The following is a 25,772-nucleotide window of genomic DNA, read 5'->3' on the forward strand; positions in this document are numbered from 1 at the left end:
CATGGAAACAAAGGGGCTCTACAGACTGGCACTTTGTGGTGTGGTGAAGGTGGAGTGTCCACACGCTCTGAGCCTCACCGTGCCACCCAGGTGCCATCTTGGCGTGCGCCCATACACATGGCACATGCCATGATGACGTTGCTTGAGTGCAGTGCCCAAACGGCACTACACCCGAGAGGAGTCATCATGGACCCTTCAGGGACGCAAAAAGAACCCGCCCAGAAAAGGGTTCTTTTTGGTCCCTCTGGAGGCTGCAACACGTGGTTGCTGCAGCCTCCTTATGGGGCAAAAACAGGTGGCATTTGTTTAGGGGCTGTGAGAGCTAAAGTTTGGAAAGGAACGACTTAGCTCTGTGACAGGGTCTGATAGGGAACAAGTTCAGAAGTGAGGGACTTGGTTCTAATATAGCACTCCAAGGGAGGGAGTTGCTGGTCTGATATCCTGAGGGATAGGGTTCGCCTGAGGGGAAGCCAGGAGGAGCCATTTTCTGAATAATGGGATATCCCTTTATCAGAAAATGGTTTCCCCACGAACGATTCCATGACAATTCCATAGTGGGAAGCCTCAATTACACTTTAGAAGCGTCAGACATGATCAGACCCTGATGCTTCCACAATGTTTGGATGACGTTTTGACCATGTTTTGGCCTGCGTGTGATAAGGTCCTAGGTGCAACAAAGTGAAACAGTAACAAGTGAATGTACCAACTGAACAAGTGAAACACTATTAAACTGTTTTTCAAATAAAGTTTTATTGTTAATTACTTACAAGCTTGTCTGGCTCTATAATAACTAACAACGTACAAGGTACCATCTAAAAGTGAATTCTACAAAGGAAAAATAAGCAGTTTGGGGTGTTTCTCATCACAGTGACCCTTATACAAAATGGCAAAATCAAGGTTTGCCTTTTAGAATTTGTATATTTTTTGAATATTTTCAAGCTGTGGATGCTCAAATCCATGGATAAAGAATCTATGGATATGGAGGGCTGACTGTATCCAGAGTTGTCTTCCACACTCCCTTTTTCCCACTCTTAGAGACAGTGATATATGGCCAGGCTTCCCCACCGAAACTGGCCTGGAACAATTCAGTTCTGAATTAGGTTGATCCAACCTGCTTCAGACCCTATCCAAATTGGTCCCAAACACCCTGATCCAGTTCAGAATGTGAGATTTTTCTGATGTGATTGCACAACCCAATTGCAGCATAGCCACAGAAATTCAAATTAAAATGTCCTAGAAGCATATTTAATTTGAGGGGGCGGGGGCGGAGGGGAATTAAAATACTCTTGTATTCTTGCAAAGTGATACCGGACAAAAATAAATCCTATAGCTTCTCAAATGGTATTTAGAAAACACATCCCAGGGTAGCCATGTTGGCCATACCGCAAAGGAAAAAGGAAAAAAAGAAATAGGAATGGCCTCTGCCTGCATGGATATCTCTCTGTACTGGCTTAACTGAGAACAACTGTAAGAAGATCTTGACAAAATGTAGACCTGTGACTCCAACACTGTAAGTTCTCTCTCTCTCTCTCTCTCTCTATTTCTCTTGTTTGATTTTTTAAACACCTTTGCCTGATTAAGAAACCGGTGAAGGTTTAAAGGCTTTCATCAGGTATTTTGTTCATTTTGGTGGGCCCAATAACGGCATCACTTTTTTGTGGATTTTGGATGTTATTGTAAAAGTGGTATTTGTTATACTTACTGAATGGAGACTTTGCATGTACATTATCGATGCTGGAGTAGTTTGCTCTAGGTCTGGAATAAATTCACACCCAGCCTCATAAAGCTGAGTATGGGGTTCAATGTTGCATTTTCTGATTTGTCCTTTGTCATTTCGAACAATATATTTGCCAGTGAAATCAGATGAGCATCTAAAGTGTATTACAAACAATTAGTGAAAAATCAAGGAATTATTACATTCTTGATATTACATGTGCTGTGTTGCTTTGGCTGATAGAAAGAAGGGGATTCAAAGAAGAGGAGATGCATTAGTAACAAGTGGTTGTTCTATGAAATCAGAATTTTGTATGAAAATTAGGTGCTCCTTTATTCTACATGCATGTGTCATATTTGTCAACCTTGCTGCAGTAGTGGCTTTTCCTAATACCAATTAATTCTAGTTTTGACAAGTGCAATGTCTTGTCTGTTCAAAAATACAGGAATGGCCATATATGTTGGGTTCACTGGGTCAATTTCAAAATTGACTGAGTCATATTAAAAGTCCAAACTTTCTGTATAACACTAAATTACTGCTTAATCCCCTGGCTGCTTTTTTACACCACACCCAAACTAACATGCTTCAGCAAATATCACCTGTAAAACATTCATTTCATTTGAAAGTGCAATGTTAGGATTATACCTTGTTGCTTCAGCCTCATTTTTGCCAGCAGGATAGAAGGGGACATCATTGTTGTATTCATCAAAGACACCCCATCTGAGATGAGCCCATTCATGGACAAAGACTCTGCCTGTGAAAATCCAGCCAAAAAATCCTACTATATCACCACAGTTTAAATTCATATAATTGATTAAACAGTTTTACAGCATTTTTCTTAAAATAAATTCTGACTTTAAAAAAATGCAACTGCTATACATCACATCAGAAAGCATGTCTATAAGAGAAAGTCAATATTTGAGAACAAAGGCTTCTTTCCTAGTCCTTGAACAGTTGCTGCTGCTTAGGGCATTATTATTATTATTATTATTATTATTATTATTATTATTATTATTTTATTATTATTATTAACCTTTATTTATAAAGCGCTGTAAATTTACACAGCGCTGTACATATAATCTTTTTAATTGGACAGTTCCCTGCCCTCAGGCTTATTATGGAAGATGGAGCCACAATTTTGTTGCTCAAGTAGCAAGCTCATTTTAAGATAACTTGGACCCAGAAAGAAAAACAAAGTAAATTGTTAGTGGCTTAGATTCGAGTGTAGAAATGGCAGGGCACTTGATGCACCCATTCCACTTTCATCCAAGCTGGGGATAAATGAAGACATATTGTTGCCTGCAGTGAAGACAAGATGGCATCCACTCCCATTTCCATGTATAGATGCTGAATGAATTAGATTTGTGGACGTAAAGCAGGCTAAATACAGATGCAGGTCTGTTTGCCAACACTTTGCTGTCATTTCCCAGGTCCAGCCAACTGAGGATGGTTTGGTTTCATAAGAGCCAGTCCCTGACAGTTTGCATAGTTTGAAGTCACAAGATACAGTAACCTTGCTGAACCTAGGCATGAGCCAGCTAGAGTCTCTTTTAGTTGCCATTAATTTCTGCTTTCATTTGGAAAGTTACTGATTGACATAAAGAGTAAATATTTCCAATTTCTTTTGGATGCTTTGGAGAGAGTACTGAATAAAATGAAGCCATTAATAGTTTCTCAGGTCTTCCCTTATGTCAACTGAAAGGTACTTTCAAAACCTCAAACATGCATTTGAATTAAAAAGTACTACCTCGTGATCCATAAGCACGGAGCAAACTGTCATTTGTCAGGAAGTTAGGTGTGAAATGGATGTACCGTCCCGGTTCCCCACACCCTCCGTACTGCAAGGTATAGGGTTCATCGCCATATTTCAGGAAAGGATCTGCCACAAGGACATCAGCCTAAAATAAAATTGGAGTGGTTTTAATGATCACTCAGAAATGAAATGACATGCATCTTTCATATTACACTAATTTGCTGAGGCACCACAGATTGTAAGATGTTTAGTCAAGTACATCTGGAAACTACCACACTGAAGAAGTCAAGATTCCTTTTGAAGGAGCCACTAACCAAAACGTGCAACTGAGAAGGTAATAGTGACATTCAGTCTTGCCATTTGCTATCAATTCCATAGTTTCTTTTAAAAGCTAACTATTTAATTAATAAATTGATTAGTGATTAATACAACAAATTAAATTTCCGCTTTCTATGAATTTATTTTGTTCCTCCCAACAATAAACATCAGCAGGTATTTTTAACGTATCAATTCAAGCTGTGATATAGCTTTTCAGTGTTAAAAACAGAAGAATTGTGCAATTAGTTTACCATCCTGTTTCTGACTGTAGCTATCAAGAAACTTTCTAAAAGTTCCCAAGCAAAGCACAAAGGCAACAACTCTTCTCCACTGTTTGACTCACCTTCAGCCCCACAACCAATAGTTAGTGATCTACCCCTAGGGATGCCATATCCCACCTGTAGGCAGGGCAATCCTGCTTTGGGCGGTGCTGTCCCGGTCCCGGTCCGGTTTGGTGCCAAGACCAGGATGGCATCATCCGCGGCCACCTCTGCCCCCGCGTGTGCCGCGGGGTCCTCCAAGGCCTCGCTGAGGCCTGGGAGCGCTCTCCGTGGTTGGAGCTCCGGCCGCAGAGACGCTCCCTCCCAGGCTCCAGCAAGGCCTTGGAAGCGGCTCCGCAATCGCGGGGTCCTCCAAGGCCTCCGTGAGGCCGGGGAGGAGGAGGAGGCCGCATGGCACCGCGGCAATCGCCACGATGCCAAGCGGCCCCCGTGCCCCTTCCCGGCCTGGGAGCAGGCTGAGGCTTTCTCCCAAGCCGGGAGGAAGAGGAAGCCGCTTGGCACCGTAGCGATCGCTGCGATGCCAAGCGGCCCCCGCGCCCCTTCCTGGCCTGGGAGCAGGCCGAGGCTTTCTCCCAAGCCGGGAGGGGGAGGAAGCCGCTTGGCACCGCGGCAATCGCCGCGATGCCAAGCGGCCCCCGCGCCCCTTCCCGGCCTGGGAGCAGGCCGAGGCTTTCTTCCAAGCCGGGAGGAGGAGGAGGCCGCTTGGTACCGCGGCAATCGCCGCGATGCCAAACGGCCCCCGCACCCCTTCCCGGCCTGGGAGCAGGCCGAGGCTTTCTCCCAAGCCGGGGAGGAGGAGGAGGAGGACAAGGTTTAAAAATTTAGGACCTTCTTTTTTAATTTCCTGGCCAGGAAATTAAAAAAAAAGTCCTACATTTTCAAACCTTGTCCTACATTTGTCCTGGTTTGGAGGTCCTCAGGTATGGCAACCCTATCTACCCCCACCTCATTTGCCTGAACATTAACAACCACATTACATTTGGTTGTGATGGCTAACTGCCACTGCTGAAGATATCCCTCCATGAATCTCTTAGATTCTCTAAGTAAACACATAAAATTTAATAAATAAACAATAGGGAACTTGTAACAAACTGTGTAGAGCCCAATTCTGTGCCTGTCTGTCTGGATTAAAGCAATTTCAATCCCAGTGATTATACAGTAGGCACTTGGTATCTGCTGAGGTTTGGCTCCAGAACCAAAATCCAAGGAAGCCCAAGTCCCATTACATGAAATGATGTAGTAAAATCATGTCCCTCATACAAAATGGCAAAATGAATGTTTACTTTTTGCACATTCTTTTTGAATATTTTGAATATTCTTTTTGAATATTTTGAATATTTTCTAACCATGGGTGGTTGAATCTGTGGATGTAGAATCCATGGATGTGCATGACCAGCTGTATATCTGACCACCAATCTTTTTCATCTCAGTGCTTTTTCTGTTTTTCCCATTGTTTTTTAAAATACCACAAATGCATTTAAAATTTAAAATACACATCATACTCACTTTTTCATAGGATTCTTTGGCCGCTCTTTGGTATTCAGGCTTGGCTGTCCATGTCAAAGGAATTAGAACTTTTACAGTCTTGAAATAAAACCTTTGTTTTGTAGCATCGAAGAGATAAGGAGAAGCCTCTTCAACCATAGCCTAACCAGAAACAGAAAAGGAAAGGCATACTACTGTATATGTGTTTGAGAGATATGTTCAGGTAGGTAAATGGCTTGGATTTGTATTTCAAGTTTTAAAAATTGGCATATAATCTCTCCTTCTGTGTAGCTGGAAATCCTGCATGCTGCTTTTAACTCTCTCTCTCTCTCTCTCTCTCTCTCTCTCTCTCTCTCTCTCTCTCTGTGTGTGTGGGGGGGGGCACACAAAGTTAGGCATATCTTCCTGCCTGACTCCTGAACTGAAGGAGGTTCCAAGGTCCATTTAGTTTGTTGCATCTAGAATCTGTGTAAATATCCTCCTGTAACTTTAAGAGTAGCTTGATACGCTTATGCAAGGATTTATTTAGTATATGAAGTTATTCCCAGGGGCCCTTCACACTATACAGTTATAAGCACTCTTATTCCACTTTAACTGCCTTGGTTCCATTTTATGAAATCCTGAGATTTGGTGAAGCACCAGAGCGTTGTGCCTGAGATTTCTCAATTTGATGTTGCTGTTGTGTGCTTTGATTTTGAAGTCATTTCCAAGTTATGACAACCCTAAGGCAGAACTATCATGGGGTTTTCTCAGCAAATTTCTTCGGGGGGAGGGGTGCCATTGCCATCCTCCGAGGCTGGGAGAGTGTGACTTGCCTGAGGTCACCCAATGAGTTTACATAGCAGAGCCAGGATTCGAACCCTGGTCTCCAGAGTCATAGTCCAATGCTCGAATCACTACTGGCTCACCCTCTCCCTAAAATGTTAATACCAGGATTCCACAGGACAGAACCATACTGACTAAAGTAGAATCATAGTACTATCATTGTGATGTGTGAAAAGGCCTTGCAAATAACTTTAAGTGACAAGGTTCAGTTGCACGAAATTTTGGGATTGGCATTTTAGGGAGGGACATCCAGAATTCTCAGCCAGAGAGGATGGAACCATAGTGGTTTAAGTGGAATAACAACACTATAATTGTGTAGTGTGAATAGGCTGTAGATATGGAGAGAACGGGGGGGGGGGGGGGGGGGAGGGGGTAGTGTACCTGATAAATTCTTGTGGTGTCATCTGCTACTAAAGAAGCAGCAAAAGGGTTGATTTTATACAGAGACAGAGATAGCATTGGCCAACCACGCTATTGTTAACTGTACACTGTGCAAACCCAATGCTAAAGTGGGCAAGCAGCTCTGTTTTCTTTTCTTTTTCTATTTTAAAATAACACACAGTATTCTAAGTTGAAATTTGGCACACATGCACACGCAGACAAAAACATACACAAGCACAGAGAACTACATCAATTTTTAAATTTAATTTTAATTCAAGTATTAATTAACCTTTAGTTTTAGGATTTTTTAGAAACTGTCAGAAGTGAGATATTTGTATCTCTCGTCTTCAAAGTAGATGGAAAAGAACAAGTGTCTTGTGTACTGTGTGCCTTCAAATCATTTCTGAGATTTCTCTTAGTTTCCCTACTATAGGCACCTTTGATAAGGACACAGGAGAGCCTTTTCTGGTCTAATCTGTACTGCAAAAATAATGCAGCTTGACACTGGTTTAACCATTGCAGCTCAGTGCTATGGAATTTGTAGGCTTTTTGTGGCACCAGAGCTCTCTGACCGAGAAGGCTAAATAACAAAACTAAAAAATCCCAGAATTCGATAGCATTGAGCCATGGCAGTTAAAGTGGTATCAAACTGGATTATTTCTGAAATGCAAATCAGACCTCAGTGGCTGTTTCCCAACCTGGGGAACGCCTTCCCTGGAGAGGCTAGGCTGGCCCCCTCTTCCCATTTATTTTGTGGGGGTCTTTCATCCCTCATTTCAGTCGCTTCCGTTTTGAGATGATCTGTCATTTCTTGATTCTGTTGGTGTGTCACAATAATGAGCTAGATCCAGGCTGGTAAGTTGCTCAAGCTCAAATATTTGCAGAGGTAAAAACAACCTTTAGTACTAAAATCATAAGGAGGTATAACTCTCTCCCGTGATCATGGATTGAATGTTTGAAACAGAATGGAACAGATGTTAAAACAACAGAATATCATGAGGGAGGAGAAATGGAACAAGAATCTTGGCTTGCTGACTGACTAGAAGAGAGGACAGAAGCACTCCTCACTGCAACATTTTGTTGCCGTTCCCATGTGGGCACTTCAGTGAATCTTTTTGGGGTGAGGAATTCCAGTGTCCCCTTCAAGAGAGCATATATGGTTATGGAATACGTACTTGGATTTTTCTAGATTATTGTGATTTAGCTTTTTAGATTTTCAACTGTTTTTATATGACGTTCTAATGAAATGTATTTCTGATTGTATTTTATATTGTAATATGCCGTAATGTACATCTGTCTTGAACTTGTAAACCGCTTTGATCTTCCAGGAAAAGCGGTATAGAAATAAAGATTTTATTATTATTATTATTATTATTATTATTATTATTATTATTAAAGTAATCTGGTAAAAACATTTAGTAACCTTACCTTTATGTTGTCAATGATTTTGGTATCTTCAGGTACTCCAGGGTTAATTGCAATAACTAGGTCTTCAAACCCACCGTTGTTGAGTTTTACCTTTGTTCCCTTCACTCCATGCAGTAATACAAATACCATCACAAGATGCCACTGATTTAGCAACATCTTTCCTTGTGGCTTTCGCATCAGCACCTTGGCAAAAGTGATAGCACAGAAGGGTTATTTATGCAGTTTTACACACACATAGTGGGAGAGAGAGGGAGAGAAAGAAAGAAAAAGAAAAAGAAACCCAAACCCTGACCCTGACCCTCAACAAAACAGTTTGTTTTATGATGACAGAGGGTTTGCTTTAGTGAAGAAATGGGCTATTAAGCCAAGAAAAACATTAACAGGGGTTATAAATAAATCAAACATGCATTTACATGTTCTACTCTTCCCATAAAAACAATGCATTTCCCAAGAAACCAAAAAGAAGTGAATCACAGCAGCAGTCGGGAATTTCCAATTTCTGATAACTTGCCCAAAGAAAAGAATATCACAGAAATTTGAACCTTCTGACTACCTGAGAACAGAAGAAATACACACCAATCCAGGAGATCAGACTGGCATTCTCTGTCAGCAGTTTTATATTCAGTTACTTGTCCAGTCTGTAAACGATAAAGGTAGAAACTATGTTTTCAGATGTCAGAAGTTGCATCCAGGTTGGTATAATTAAATAAAGATATATAAAATCATATATACAGGTGCATGAAACCTATGCAAGCTGAGGACAGAGTTACTGTTTGGGCTACAGTTCCTCCTTGCATTCCCAAACTATGCTGACTGTGGGTTTCTGGAGCTTTTTTTGGATCAGAGCAAGGAGGTATAAATAGAGATAGAGATATATTCAGATTGGCAAGGGACATATACTGAAAGATTGAGTACACAGGGAATTGAAAGAGAAAGAAAGGGAAGAAATGGAAAAAGAAAATGATATCATTTTGGGCTGGACATACTATCTCCCCTCATGCATCAGCTATGTGTTTACCTGATAAGCACCCTTAGGAATTCTTGACATGGCCATCTTTTATGCATCTAACCTTTAGTGGATATCACATTTCTAGAACACAAACCTCAGCCCGTTGCTCCAAAGTACATACAGAGCTACACCTATCAGTAGAAATTATCCCAATGTAAAGGTTTTCACAATAGCCTGCCACATTTGTTCTCACTGCAATGTGACACTGAGATAAAGTAACACTAAAAAGGTGGCTTCAGCAGGATGTAGTAAAAGATAGAGGATGGCCACTGAAAAGTATTGGTTTCTTCCGAAGGGCCACGTGAACACAGCTCACCCTAAATTGCAGCATGCCAGTCAGAATGCATTAAACGCATACCGGAATTTTAGGGATGGCCAAAGGAAAAAAGTATATTCAACAAGATGATGTGAATTCCTAACCACAGCCTGCAAATTTCAACTTGTCAGGTTGTAGATTTAACCTGGTAGTTAATTAAGAGACCGCCATTATAAACAATTATAGGGGAAGTATTTGTTCCTATTTGATTACAAAAGACCCTTGTGGACTATATAAAGTCTATGGGCTGTGGAATTCCACTTTCTGTCCTCAAGTGTTACCTATCTGTTGGACCAGTCAATTGCCACTGTCCAGGCTTTTTTCCTTTGAAAGCAGAGCTCATTCTTCTATAGCCAGGATCTTGTAGCATCTTTTGAGACTAACCCAGCGAAAGGTGCTGTAGCATAAGCTTTCATAGCCTACTTCTTCAGATACATCTGAGAAACATACTGATGTATCAGTTTACATACATACTGATATTTCAGACTAATACAGCTATGTCTCTGTCCTCTATACCCAGTTACCAATCTCTCCTTTTGTGATTGCTACATTTGTTCAGAAGGCTTTAGTGAGGGACTTAGTCAAAAGTCTTTTGACTGTCCAGGTAAACTATGGCCAGATTCTGTTGGTGACATACACAAGATAAGGTTGCATCTGCACTGGAGAAATAATCCAGTTTGACACCACTTTAACTGCCATGGCTCAATACTATGGCATTCTGGTGCCACAATAAACTACAGTTCCCAAAATTCCATAGCATTGAGCCATGACGGTTAATGTCGTGCCAAACTGGACGCACCATAATCTTTTGTTTGCATATGTTCTTTGATGTATGCTACACACAGAGAGATCTTTTTCCTCTTTGCACAGTGTACCCTTCCACAGTTTAGTGCAACTCAACAGCAGTTGGCCACAGGCAACAAGAAGATGTAGAGGCACCCAGGTACTATGGGTAACTGAGAAGATGAATGTTGCTCTCCTGGGCCTCTACTGTAAGGCATGCAGTGCTATGCTGGAGGTCCAGGTGGGAGACACCTCTTTCTTTTTCCTGGCTATCAAACTGCACCTGGAAGGTGATCAAGCACCACATCACTCTTTCATCCACTAATGGACCCTTGGGATGTGCCCTGATGCCATCATGATAAATAGTAACACTGGTAGAGCTTTACAGTTTGCCCATGTTACTGCTGCGTCTTAGGCTATATCTGTTATATTCCCATCACTTGCAAACAACTTTAAAAAGCTAAAGAGACACCTTTGCACAAGCTTAGTAATTTCCTGGATCAATTAGACCCCTTAAACAAAACAGCAACACTTGGTGTTAAGTAGATGACTTCCCAGTCTAGTGTACAGAGGCCAATCTTAGGGGCATATTTTTGTTAGAGGTTTTGCATTTTCAGACTGGTGTCTTTTAAGAACTCTCCAACTGACACCATCCAGATCCAGTGATTTGTTTATATTTGGTTTATGAGAAAGGTCCAGAACTTCATCTCTTGTCACCCTTGGTTGTTTACTGGCTTTTGGAGCAAAGAGGGTGGATGAGAGGAGTGAACATAGCCACACATTCCACTTACCTTCCTTCAATATTGCTTCTTTATAAACCATTTTAACAGATAAGAAATTCCAGACCAGTATAAAAGAAAAGAAAAAATTAAAAGATAAGAATAGCTAAAATATAAAAAAGGGATCTTAACAATTGGTCTTTCAGTCTGATATTTGTTTTAATGATAAACAATAAAAATGCCTGTAGCAAATGTAACTGCAAAAAAACCCAAAACATTCTGGTCAAGGAAGTTTATCGCATCAGTGCCTGAAACGTTTCTATTCTGTTCCCAAAACGTTTCAAGAGATAACGTTATGGGAACGGATATTATCGCATTCGAAAATGTAAAACGTTCCGAGAACGTTACAGGAATACAATTTACTGCATTTGTCCTTATAGGAAGTGTGATAAGTATGAGAACGTTTCAATATTTGCGCATGCGTATTTGTAACAGTGTATTCTTGTTCATGAGTACCACATACACAGAACAAAAGGGTTTTACAGGGAGATATTTGTGCAAACACAACCTAAATTTTATATATACACACATACATATAGACACACACACACATGTCAGCAATCTATGCTGCTTGAAATCGCGGCGATCGCCGTGGTTCCAAGCAGTATCCTCCTCCCCCCGGCTTGAGAGGAAGCCTAGGCTTGCTCCCAGGACGGGAAGAGGCGCGGGGGCTGCTTGGAATCGCGGCGATCGCTGCGGTTCCAAGCATCCTCCTCTGCCTCCCGGCTTGGGAGGAAGCCTAGGCTTGCTCCCAGGACGGGAAGAGGCGCGGGGGCTGCTTGGAATCGCGGCGATCGCTGCGGTTCCAAGCATCCTCCTCCTCCTCCCGGCTTGGGAGGAAGCCTAGGCTTGCTCCCAGGCCGGGAAGAGGCGCGGGGGCTGCTTGGAATCGCGGCGATCGCTGCGGTTCCAAGCATCCTCCTCCTCCTCCCGGCTTGGGAGGAAGCCTAGGCTTGCTCCCAGGACGGGAAGAGGCGCGGGGGCTGCTTGGAATCGCGGCGATCGCTGCGGTTCCAAGCATCCTCCTCCTCCTCCCGGCTTGGGAGGAAGCCTAGGCTTGCTCCCAGGACGGGAAGAGGCGCGGGGGCTGCTTGGAATCGCGGCGATCGCTGCGGTTCCAAGCATCCTCCTCCTCCTCCCGGCTTGGGAGGAAGCCTAGGCTTGCTCCCAGGCCGGGAAGAGGCGCCGGGGGCTGCTTGGAATCACAACAAGGCAGAACATGGGAACGGAAGTAAGAACAGATTACTTTACCGCTCTGACATTTCTTGGACCGTTTTAAAAACGTTTCCACAAGCTTGGATCACTTTCTCATCCGTTCCCTCCGAGGAACACATATGGAACACTTTGAGGGGTATGTAGAACGCGATGGGAACCCGATGGGGACAGAAACGTGCGGTAAAGCTGAAAGTGTTCCGTTCCAATCGGGTTCCAAAAATGTTCTCAGAACGCGATGCGATAAACTCCTATGACTCTGGAGATCAGGGTTCAGATCTTTGCTTGGTTACTGAAACCTACTCTGTGATCTTGGGTAAGTCATGCTCCCTAAGCATCAGAGGAAAGCAAATGCAAACTCCCTCTGAACAAATCTTTCCAAGGAAACCGCCTGACATGGTCATCTTATGGTCCTCATAAGTCAGCACACAACAAATTGTGGCAGGGAATTCCACAGATACACCCCACCACCACCACCTATAAATAGACCTCAGGTCAATGTACACCCACTGGGAGCATCTCCTTCCTGCAAGACTAGACAGGCCAATGAAGGAGGTGTATAGCTTTATACAATAAAAAGAAAATCTTAAACTCTATCCGGTATGAAATAGCCAGTGATATCCCCTCAACAGATGTCTTTACATGTTGATAGAGGGCAGTTCCTGAAAACAGTCAAATCGATCCAGTCTTCTTTGGCTGTAGTTTCCAAGTACACCTTAAAGCAGACTCACCTAAATGCATTTGCCATTATTCAGTACTGAGGTTATCAGTGTCTGTACTTATCTCACCAATCTATTCCTGTCCAGAAGATATCATAGCTGAGGGAAGGCATACTATAGCACCTGACCACTTGGAACTCCAGTGGCAAAGATGGATCCAGGAGTACCTGAAATTAATCTTTTAGAGGAACAGCAAAACCATCCAGAACAGGTTAAGAGGTCTATATCCTGGATGTGAGAATCCTTCCTAGGACTCAGATTTTTGGCCCCTATCACTGAGTTCAGACACAGCTCCAAGAATTGCACAGCCTCACCTTATCCAGATGTTATAAAAAGAAAAAGCTGAATGTCATCAGCATACTAATGGCATTTTGCTTCAAATCCCCTAAAAGTCTCTGCTGCTTCATATCAATATTAAAAAGCATGGGGAATAAGATGACACCTTGCTGATCCTCACAGCTCAGGTGGCAGCACAAGGAATAGGTGCTGATATTATTGTATCCTCTAAAATTCATCCTGTAAGTAGGAATGTAATCATGAAACACAGTGTTTGAAGCACATGACTTATAAAAAAGGAGGCCATTGTCTATTATATTAAAAGTAGGTGGCTCTGTAAGACAGTTTCTGCTTGAATGAGTGCTGTTATCAGTCACGTTAAATGAAATTGACATGCCTAGCAACCCCCCCCCCCCAGTACATCAATTTCAACAATTCTCCTGTTTCTCCACAGAGCAAATAAATCAGGGATCAGTGCTGAGATACAGGAAGGCATAATTTATTTCACTGTGGTTCCCCCCTAAAATTTGAGGAAACATACTGTATAACAAGAACTTTCTTCAGGGTTTAAAGCATGTCAAGCATTGATTAATAGATGGTTGTATGAAACCTAAGATTCATCTAGTGTCAATGCAAAATATTATAAAAACACACACTAACCAATTTATTTCAATACAAGCCTTTGCGGTCTACAGACAATTATACAGACATGAGGAGGGAGAAATACAGAACAGAATCAGAATGTTACAGGAATAGAAAATATGCTAGCATGGTGATGATGCATACATACACTCTTAATGGTGGTCTGAAATGGATTCACGTGGTTCTCTGTATAAAAACATCATTGTGGACATATTTGATCACTGATACATGTTTCATTTCCTAGAAAGGCAAAATGTTAATACCACGAATAGGGTGCAAATAAACATAAGCAAATGATTTAACTATGACACCATACTGGAAGCATCTCCCAGAATTCCCTTTTATTACACTGGCTATCTTGTGTAGCTGAGGGTCAAACTAGATAATACAAAGAATGCCTTTTCCTTGAGATTAACTTACAAGTTAATTTGTTTAACTTCCAGAATGCAATGTGCCTTCCTCAATCCTATTCCATCAGATATAACAGGTATTACACGTCAACTACTTGATTACTTTTCAGTTGCCAAAGATACTACTGCTAGTAAACATGTAAAAAAAGTCCCTCTGGTACCCCATAATCCTTTCTTTCTCTTTTAAATGCCAATCCTTTTTCTTCCTTCTAACATTCATAAAGCAACCTTTTGTTTTAATTATTTGGCCATGACTCTTGCCAATTGCTCTTCTCTAATGCTGGTTAACTGACCTTGTTTATGCTTGTGTTGCACCACAAACTAGACATGCCCCCTCCTCACTGTACAACTCCAGGTGAATCCTGAACAATGGTGCATTCACCATGTTCAAACACCAGCTATAAAACAACTAATAGGAAAAGTCAGAATGTGGTTTTCTCTCTGCCTTTATAGTGTAAACCATTTATTCAGAAATCATAAAATCATAGATTTGGAAGAGACCACTAAGGCCATCTGGTCCAACCCCCTGCACTTAAATAAGTCCCCCTGAACTCAATGGGATTTATTTATTTTTTTAAACTTATATATTTATAGAAATTTATATACTTTAAAAATATTTTCATAGGGATGTGGTGGCTTAGTGGTTAAGATGCCAGTTCTGATGACTGGAAGATTGGAAGGTTGGCATTCCAAAGCCCGAGTGCTGCATGGTGGGCTGAGCTCCTGTCACCAGTCCCAGGTTCTGCCAACCTAGCAGTTCAAAAGCATGTAAATGCAAGTAGATATATAGGTATCACTTCAGTAGGGAGGCAACATTGTTTGGTGCAGTCTTGCTGGCCACAGGACCACCAGAGTTGTCTTCGGACAACACTGGCTCTTCGACTTAGTAAAAGAGATGAGCACTGCCCCCTACAGTTAGTTACAATTAGACATTCATGTCAAGAGTCCACCTTTACCTTTAAAAGTATTTTCAAGCTATGGATGCTTGAATCTGTGAATGAAAATCTCGTGTATATGGAGAGCTGACTGTATTTCACATAACCAAAAGGAAACCAGATAAATGTTTAGATGGCAGATACATCCTGGAATTCATATCATGGTAAGAACAAAATCTGAAAAGATGACTCTGATATCATATTCCCCACTTTATATTGTTACAACCACATATGATCCAGAAAGAGGTCAACTATGTCAGTAGAGCCAAGGTGGTGTAGTGGTTTGAGTGTTGGACTGTGACCATGGTTCAAATCCCAGCTCAGTCATGTAAACCCATTAGGTGACCTTGGGCAAATCATACTTTCAGCCTCTGAGGATGGCAATGGCAAACCCCTTCTCCAGAAGCTTGCCAAGAAAACTCCATGATAGGTTAACCTTAGGTCATCCTAAGTCAGAAACAACCTGAAGGCACAAAACAACAACAACAACAACAACAACTGCAATAACATATCAGTCTACTATTCCCTATTCTTCCCATGGAAATAGGAATCTAACAGGATCTAACAGTGGTTCTCAAACTTGGACCCTCCAAGTGTTTTGGACTTCATCTCCCAGAAGTCTTGATTTTTAATAGTGTATTGTTTTGCTGGTTTTTATATTTTGTCTTTTGCTGGATTTGCTTTTAAATGGTTTTAATACTATGGCTAGTTTACCTGCATTTTAACAATAACTGTTTGTATGTAAACATGCAGGGGTAGCTGCATTGGCCATTTAGTGAATTCAAACAAAAATCCACCAAACAGTGATACCTTTATTGACCAACCGAAATGCGCAGTATACTTGCTGCAAGCTTTTGATGCTCCACTGGCTTCATCATCAGGAAAGATGTTACATACCAAACAGGAGAAAAAATTGGAGATGTTAGTAAGATGCCTGCATTTTGTTGTTTCTGTCCTTAGTTAAGATGGTATCTTTAGCAGGCTGGCCCCTCCTCCTCTAGCCATGCAGCAATTGGGCAGTCCAGGAAATTTAAAGTCTATTTGCATATCATCAAGGACTCCTCTTTTGCAGTCCAGTATGTCTCCATTCCTGTGAGGCCACAGGCCTCTTTGTAGGCCAAGGGCAATGGATCCCTCAAGAAGTCCCCATGTTTTTCATCAGGAACATTTTGGTAGGTGTAGAGGTAAAACATACCAATCCGATCCAAATTTGAGAGGGAAAAAAAATGTTTTACCTTTGTTGAAGGTCCCAGTCCAATGGCTCATTCTTCAAGGTTTCCCTCTTGCAGCTACAATTTGTTATCTCACAGTCAGAAAAACATGCAGGGATAGCTGTGTTAGCCATTTAATAAATTCAAACAAAAATCCACCAAACAGTGATACTTTTATTGGCCAACCAAAATGCACAATATACTTATTACAAGTATGTGTATTATATGTATATGTATTTTATACGTTTTTGTACATGCTTTTAAACTTTATTTAATTTTTCTAAGTTCTCTTGAGTCCCAATATTTTGGGGACAGAATATAAATGAATGAAGAGGAGGAAGGTGGGGAAAATCCATCTTTTATCTATTCGTAGCAAGGGAGCACTGAAAAAGGTAAATTTAATCAAGGCAATTTCATAATGAAAAATTTCATGACAGCTGCTGATTTTTCAACAGCGTGTCTCAGTCTGTTCAGATACTCTTTCTTGTTGAAGCCAAGAAATTTGCTGAATATTCTTTATCTGCCTACTGGGAATGAAAGTCTAGTCATGGGGTCAGCATCCATGTCAGATGTATTATGAGCCCCATTCCAATATTGAATCACGTGCCAAAATTTGTTTACTGAGCTTATTTTTCAGATACAAAATACATATTTGAGCTTTGTTTTTAAAGGATCTGTCTTTTTTGCCCATGTTCATTGCAGCTTCACTCTTCAGTTGATTCTTTCCCCCATTTGTGATATGAGATTTGTTTTTCTTGCTTTTATATCTGCTCCCCCTCAAGAAGACATGGCTTTCTAACCATGTGGTTTTTAATGTCCATGTTCACCTTGTTTGCATTCTTACACAGCTTAAAGAAATCTGTCCTTGGGATCAAGATGCAACTCCTGCCCATTGTTCCTTGAAGGACTTTTGCATTGGTGCAACTTCATTAAAGTGCTTTATTTCTGCCTTGCAGCTCTGGAAGGAGTCTTATGCCTTGGGTTGATCACAGCTGGATAAATGTTTCAGTTTCTAGATGATCTATTACTTCTTTACCTGCAGCCCATAGCTAGGATTCATTCCAAGCATGCAACAATTTCTTCAGGGAATTATAAGCAGGCATGGGCTTTGAGTATGATCCAGGTTGATTTGCTTCAGCAGGAACAGGGTGCGGTAGCTGTTTTGGACTCAGGGTTTGTGTTTTTTGGATTGTTTTCATTTGAGAAATACTAGAGATCTCTTCTTTGAAGTACCACTCCTTTGCTTGCTCTGACTTTTCAACCTCTGACTTACAGGAACTGCAGACATGGTTTATAGCCACCTTTAACTTTTTGCTGTGTAAAGCAGCAGTTCTTGGTTTTTCAGGAAAATTCTGCTCCTGAGGCCCATTTTCTGAAATTGCCAACTCCCTCAGAAGAATAAGCAGGAGTGACTGGGAGACAAGAAGTCATCAGAGACCTATTTTTCACTGGAATTCTCCAAGTAGCTCACAGGAATGCTTTGACAACTGTACACAGAGCCCTTTCTGTGTGTGATGACTGCTAAAGTTTTAAATTTAAAGACAATCCATTGGAGTGTCAGGCTAAAGATATTTTATTTATTTATTTAAAATATTTATATCTGGCCCCTTACCCAAAGATCTCAGGGCAAATACGATCAAATTGAAACAATAATTAAGAGCTAGTGTTATACAAGATCTTAAAGGGCCTCCAGTGAGCAGTCTAGCTACTACATTTTGTACCAACTGCACTTTCCAAGTCATCTTTAAAGGCAGTCCCATGTGCATTGTGGTAAGTCTAAGTGGGAAGGTACCAATGCATGGACTAATGTAGCTAAGTAATCCCTGTCCAGGAAAGTCCATAGCTGGCAAAAGAGTCACATCTGGCTCAAAACACTCTGAGGCCTGTTACAGACAGCCAAAATAAAGCTGCTTCGAGTCACAGTGGAGGTATGGTGTTTCAATGATGCACGCGTCCTAAGAGTCCAGAAGTCGCACCAAAGCCACGCTCCAGTCCTTAGGGCTGGAGCATGGCTTTGGTGCAACTTCTGGACTCTTAGGACGCATGCATCATTGAAACACCATACCTCCACTGTGACTCGAAGCAGCTTTATTTTGGCTGTCTGTAACAGGCCTGAGACACTGAATCTATCTGGGCCACTAATAACAAGAACGGATCTAGGAGTATTCCCAGACTATGCACCTCTTCCTCCGGGGAAGTGCAGTCTTATTCAGGGCAGGTAAAGCTACCCAGTTCCCAGACTAAAAAACCACCTACAGAGCCTCCATCTTACTGGGATTCAGCTTCAGTTTATTCACTCTCATCCAGCTCATTACAGCATCCAGACACTGGTCCAGCACCTCCACAGCCCCTGCGGCCTCTAATAACAAGGGGAAGTAGAACCACCAAACTCCTAATGACCTCTCCCATCAGCCTCATAGAGATGTTGAATGATGGGGGGGGGGGGTGTTGAACCTGGTGGCACCCCAGTGCAATGGTTATGGGGCTGAGCAGGATTCCTCCAACACCACTCTCTTGGAGAAAGGAGTGGAACCATTGTTAAACAGTGCCTCCTATTCCCATCTGCCACAGCTGATTCAGTAAGAGTCCACAACCAATAGTATGAAATGCCCCTGAGAAATCCAGGAGAATCAACTAGATAGTACTCCCTCTGTCTTTCTCCAGGAGTAAGTCATCAGTCAGAGGAAGCAAGGCTGTCTTGGTACTGCACCCTTGCCTAAAAACAGACTGAGATGGTTCCAAATAATCTGTTTCCTGCAAGAACATCTGAAGCTGCCCAGCCACCACGTGTTCAAGCACCTTGCCCAAATATAAGATGTTAGTGATAGAGCAGTAGTTCTCACATACCTCTGGGTCCAGGGAGGTCTTCTTTAGGAAATGGCACACTACAGCCTCCTTCGAGGCAGCAGCCACCTCTCCCTGATGTAATGAAGCACTTACTACCCCTTGGACCAACCCATTCAATCCACATCTGGTAGATCTTAAGAGCCAAGATGGGCAAGGGTCAAAATTACAAGACTACAAGAGAATTGAGTTGAGGGAAGGCCTGAGTTCAGAGGAAGTTCTTGAGTAAGAGTTCTAGGGAATCTGACTGGGCCTAGAGAGGGTCAGATAGGTATTCTGACAAGAGAAGGAGAGTAACTGGAGAAAGAGACAAAGGGTCTCAATATGATCAGAGAAGGATAGTGACTGGGAGAAAAAATGTATTGGAGACTGTAAAGAAGAAACTGTGAAATGCCCCAAACTGTTATATTAATGTAACCAGACCATGTTTGAACTATTCTACCTAAGCTACTTTCTTGCTAAATAATATTCAATAAAGCTAATGTTTATCGGTTAAAACAGAAGCCTCTGCCTGAGTGAATTCTAAACCCTATAGACACAGACAAACGTTCAAAGATATTAAACTTATAAAAGGAAGACACTTGGGACCCTAGCCCTTATACATTTAAGGAAAGTGTATAAAAGTAGACACTGGGCAGGTGTCTTTGATGAGGGGCCTTCTATAAAGAAGAGGTAAAAGGTAACCTCAAGGCATATCGAACCCAGGTATGTATGGTATAAATGGGGCCTGGTGGCTCTCAAGTAAACCTTTAAATATCTTGGGATTTGGTTCCATGAATCAAAATGTGCTAAAGCAGAGGAAAATGCCAGATGTATTATCTGATTCCACTTTTCCCTGCTCAAAAGGTGGTAAGACAGAATGCTTGCAAGATGAGAAATTTCATAGCCTGGCATCTCAAGAGTACTAATGAAGATGCCAGGCATAGCTTCCTTAAAAGGACATTCCACAAAGCTGGAGAACCCTCTGGAATGTGCTGCTCCAAAATCCTCTCCAGGGGGGTTGCCAACTTTGTGGAGAACTTATTTGTATTGATAAGATTAAATTTAAGATACTTATTTGCTTAAATAGGATTTTGCAATTTCTCCCCCCCGCCTTGATCATGATCTCTTCATTCCTCAGATGTTTAATTTCTTTGCTTCTTCTGTGCAGTTGTCTTACCAGACTCTCATACTTTTTGCTACTCCATGGTTTTATCCTTTTAATATATTTTAAATGGTTTTAAACTGCTTTAAGTTTAGTTTCTTTAACAGAGTTGTTGATTTAAATATTAATTGTTTTTTAAACTTTTGTATTAATAAGTTTTAGCTACTTTAATATGACTCCCTTCCTCTCTAGGAGAAAGCGAGATATAAAGTAAAAGGACAAATTCACTTGTTAATTATCCATGCAACAAGGCAACTGCTATTGCAGCTCTAAATTTTGCACATTTACACAGGTGTGCAAAAACCAGTCTACAAAATCTCTCAGATGCCGACAGATATGTACTCTAACACTCACCATGAGGGTGTTGTTGCTGTTGTTGTTGTTGCTGCTGCTGCTGCTGCTGCTGAAGTTTTGCATTTATCATGTAGTTCAGAAGCAGAAAACAAGCTATGATTTCTATTCCTACAACAGAGGCACAAAGAGGATCACACTCCTCTCTCAAAATTTCAACACCAGACTCAAAGCTGGTTTGCTACTGACTCAGATGCCTAACCAGGAAGGTGAAGTTCTCATAGAAAACTACCTTCCCTCCCCACCCCTTGAACTGGTACTATACCCACAACTCTGGTAGATGTCTGTTCTGGTGGTATTGGCTCACTCTTCCACTATCACCCAGTCAACTATCAGTAAGGCAAACCTAGTTGCATATTCTTTCACAGTTGGTTGTGAAATAACATACCCTTTCCCATTAAATAATCTTACAAATATTAGGCATATCTATAGAAAAAGGATGCCAGGCAAGTACCAGGGTTACTGAGTGTGGGTGGCAAACTGGAAGAGTCTGTCTCAGTTGCTATCTCCCCCATTGTTGACATCCTCTGCTAAATGCTTCTAGTGGCACCAGATTCCTTGCTTCCAGAAGATATAACATCCTGTCATGTCCAAGACTTTTGTACATGTAACAAAAATCAACAACCTACAATATTCTCCCTTCCAATATTTTCACCTTTACTTTTTGCACTGTGGTATTTCTGGAGGTGTGATCAGATCCAGACAAACCAGATTAAGAAAGATGCCAAAAGGAAACAGTGTCATAAGTAAAACAAGATGAGAATAGTAAAGATCCTATATCAAACCACATGGAACATAATGGTCTCTGGTACAGCTCCATGCTCTGCCTCCTTGGTCCCAGCAGCGGTCAAGCCAAATATCAGAAACTTACCCAATTCCTCCTTCCCTGGATGGGTTGTGTCGTTGCCTTTCCTCCAGCCAGTAAAATGCCATGGCAGTTCCCCTGTGCCCTGATGTCTGATTTGGAGGGATCTTTTTTGGATGTTTCACAAGTAGCTAGTGAATAGCTCCTTGTGCGGTGTCCAAAAGCAAACATATATGTCCATAGCCAACAAGATTCCAGCCAGTTTATTATTATATGCAAGTGATAAATGGATAGAGAAAGAAGAAATGCAAAGATAGTTCACACTTCCTTTCAGTTAATCGAAGCACATTTCTTCCAAACCTCTATGAGCATCTTTGTAGATCCTCACAGTGATTCCACAGACCAATGACTTTTAGGCTGAAATATATGCATGTTACAGAGAGACCAACCAGGCTTGTCCTTTGTTGAATCTTAACTATTTCTCTGTCCTGCTCTACATAGCGTTTGAGGGCTAGAAATTGTATTTTTCCTATGAAAAAGGGAGTCCACACTATCTAGCAAGGGAGGAGAAATTCATTGGACTTTATCAGAAAGGTGAGGTAACTTGGCAGAGCTCAAGTAGCTTTAAGATTTTTTTTTACATGAAAAGCTGCCCTTGCTTGGTACCAGTTATTTTGTGTCTGAAACCTGCTTGATTAACTGGAAAGCGCCCATGCTGCTGAGCTATTCAATCTTCTGGGCACTCAGAAAGTTGTATAGCATGTGGCTATTAGAACTCACTAATTTCCCTTCTATTCTTCTAGACAGATACATTCACCCTTTGGAACACTTTCCTATCTGATGTAATTTTCTGGTGATTACAGCCATCCATACACTATGCCTGCTAAAGGACCTCGACTTTCCAATGTCCCTGCTAGCTTCCCTGGTGCTCTGGCAATTTCTATGGAGCCTCTTGATAGTAAATCAGGATAAGACTATCAAGCTATGGGCTTGTCTAAACTGACCAGAAACTGCTCTCGGCTATTCCTGGAGTATCCTAGAGCTGTCCTTGATTCTCCCAGTTCTCCATACTCTGTAGTGCTGCAGGCTGTCTATCTATGCATGCGTCCCTGCTGTGTTGCCTGGCATCATCTCCCCTGCATCGCCTGTCACCACCACCAATGGTGCAAGTCACTTCCTCTGAGGTCAGAAATGAGTCAGTCACTTGTTGTGATTTCAGAGGGAATGACTTGTCCCTGTGGCAGCAGTGTTGAGCAACACAGCATGGGTGCATGTGTAGACAGCAACCCAGCATTGCTACTGAGCGCTCAAGGTTTTCCTGCAAAATCCAGAGCAAAAGGTATGTGTTTAAAAACCAGCTTAATGGAGGGATAGGGTGGACCTAGTGCAGAACTGGCCTTACATCATGAAGATAGTCTACACTTGAATCAGGAATTTGGCCCTGTGTCGTGAAGTCAGGTTGCAGTGAGGTTAAGGTGAGACCATTTTAATTGGCCTGTGTAGATGGGAACTATGTCTGCATTAAAATAACTAAACAGTTCATTATTATTATTCAACACAAATAGTGTCACTTTTCCCCCACACACTATTTTTTATGAGAGATGTTTGCTCTGTAAAGGGACTTCAGCTATTGATTAGTACTGCTTGTACTTTTGATTACATTTTAGCATATCAAGCATATATTTAAGACAGGTAGGAAAAAAGAAACAAGCCTGCATTTTGTTCATATCAACAGTGCAAACATTTCCTGAGAAGCTGAAAGTGAATGTTGGCAGAAGTATCTAACATTTATTTGCATAATGTCATGGCCAGCCAAGATAAGCTCTCGGAGGATGAGGAGGAGGATGAGCCTCCTCCAGAGCAAGGGCTGATTGAGGCTACGCCAGGTGTTAGTTCTGCTCTGCCAGGTCCCAGCTGTGTTTCCCCAGCCCCAGAGCAGGAGGTCCAACCAGGTCCTAGTGCTGAGGAAAGGCCTTCTATGGTGCCACAGCCTAGTGGTGATTCAGGAGACGAGGTGTGCCTGCAAGTGCCTTCTTATCAAGAGAGAAGGGCCGAGAGTGCTTGCAGGCGCAGATCCAGGAGGATTGCAGAAAGACAATCGGCAAACCAGCCTCAGGTGGCTCAAGGGAGAGCTTCCCTGATTTAAGTGGGAGAGAGGCTTGAGTTTGTTGCTAGAGTTTATTGCATGAGCCCTTGGTGTGATTGCTGTCGCTCTAGCTCCTGACATCTTGTTATCTTGCTACCTTGACCTCGGACCGGACCTTTGTTATCTCTTGGCTATTGTGACCTCGGACTGTTTTGACCACGCTGCTTTCTGGCTTCCTGACTTCGGCTCGTCTTTCGGCACGCTTGACTTTCTGCAACCCCGACACCGGCTTGTTTTCTCGGCTTGCTCCTTGACTGCTTCTCCACAAAGTTTGTTTTGCCTACACGTGTTGGTTGCAGGCTTGGTTATCAGCATAAGTCAGAGATTGCTGGCAGCAATCCCGGACATAATAAACTCTAGCCACAAACTCAAGCCTCTCTCCCACTTAAATCAGGGAAGCTCTCCCTCGAGCCACCTGAGGCTGGTTTGCCGATTGTCTTTCTGCAATCCTCCTGGATCTGCGCCTGCAAGCACACTCGGCCCTTCTCTCTTGATAAGAAGGCACTTGCAGGCACACCTCGTCTCCTGAATCACCACTAGGCTGTGGCACCATAGAAGGCCTTTCCTCAGCACTAGGACCTGGTTGGACCTCCTGCTCTGGGGCTGGGGAAACACAGCTGGGACCTGGCAGAGCAGAACTAACACCTGGCGTAGCCTCAATCAGCCCTTGCTCTGGAGGAGGCTCATCCTCCTCCTCATCCTCCGAGAGCTCATCTTGGCTGGCCATGACATCTAGCAATAGAGGCATTTCCCGATATGATAGAAAGGGAAATACAGTTATGCAGAACTTCTGATTTGCTTTAGAGATAAGTATCCCTTAATGGATGTGATGCACACCAGTCTTGGTGTTGAGACTGAGATGCTCTATCAACACTGACCTGAGCCTGCCAACATTTCACATATGCTATTGGGGACATGTGTGATCAAGCAACATCAAGGTGAGGCCAAGACAAAAAAAAAGTTATTAATGAAGGAAGACACACAAGGTAGTAGAATCTGCAATAGTTTATTTTTTGCCTGTGCCTACTGAGAAGAACAGCATTCTCTCCCCTCCTGTCTGCTCCCCCTGCTGAGTTGAGTACAAACTACTTTTGCAGTTTAAACTCATTTTGTAGCAACTAAAGTAAGCTGAGACCAAAGGGGAAAAGTGGGAAGAGGAGGAGAGACAAACTGGGACACTTTAATACAGTTGAAAAATAGGATGACAGAAGATTAATTGGGACAATTGGAGGATGTGCAAATATAAAATATGTGTGCATATTGCCCCCCCCTTTCTGTTTATTCAGATTTGTTGTTGTTGTTGTGTGCCTTCAACTTGTTTCCTGACTTAAGGAGACCTAAAGAGAACCTATCAAGGAGTTTTCTTGGCCTGATTTGTTCAGAGGAGGTTTGCCATTGCCTTCCCCTGAGGCTGAGAGTGTGTGACTTGCCCAAAGTCACCCAGTGGGTTTTATGACTGAGCTGGGAATCAAACTCTGGTTTCCAGAGCCATGGTCTGACACTCAAACCACGATGCCATGCTGGTTCTCCATTTATTCAGATCCTCAAGGAAAATATACTGACACATTAAATATAATGGAAGTGGAAGATTTTTGTTTTAAAAAAATGATTTTTATTTATTTATCACTTGTGCACCAGCTGCGCCTGTTCCTTGAGACATCAGATCTAGCCATAATAGTACATTCCTTAGTTCCATCGCGTTTGGACTACTGTAATGCACTTTACTTGGGGCTGCCTTTGAAGAGTGTTCAGAAACTTCAGCTGATCCAAAGAGCTGTAGCCAGGCTGCTAACAGGGGCAGGTTACAGAGATCACACAACGCCCCTGTTGAAACAGCTCCACTGGCTGCCATTTTGTTTCCAGGCATAATTCAAAGTGCTGGTGATGACCTTTAAAGCTCTATATGGCTTAGGTCCAGGATATTTGGCAGCCCATATCTCCCTCCCTCTATGAGCTGGCCGGGGCTCTGAGATACTCAGGGGAGGCCCTTCTTTCCATCCCACCA

General features: G+C 42.2%; 1 pseudogene across 1 annotated transcript in view; it reads right to left on the minus strand.

The window, feature by feature from the left end:
* LOC149283435 (calcium-activated chloride channel regulator 1-like) overlaps positions 1 to 8,499 on the minus strand; it is a 32,187-nt pseudogene extending 23,688 nt beyond the window's left edge. Inside the window, exons 1-5 of the transcript XR_016277920.1 lie at positions 8,186 to 8,499; positions 5,573 to 5,713; positions 3,462 to 3,612; positions 2,360 to 2,468; positions 1,703 to 1,871 (exon numbers count right to left, since the gene is read on the minus strand). The product of XR_016277920.1 is annotated as a calcium-activated chloride channel regulator 1-like (transcript). The remainder of the gene's footprint in view (positions 1 to 1,702; positions 1,872 to 2,359; positions 2,469 to 3,461; positions 3,613 to 5,572; positions 5,714 to 8,185) is intronic.
* Positions 8,500 to 25,772: the final 17,273 nt, after the last annotated feature.

The sequence above is a fragment of the Sceloporus occidentalis genome, unplaced genomic scaffold (genome assembly GCF_023333645.1).
Source record: "Sceloporus occidentalis isolate IW3139 unplaced genomic scaffold, rSceOcc1.0.p SCAF_104, whole genome shotgun sequence".
Lineage (NCBI taxonomy): Eukaryota > Metazoa > Chordata > Lepidosauria > Squamata > Phrynosomatidae > Sceloporus > Sceloporus occidentalis.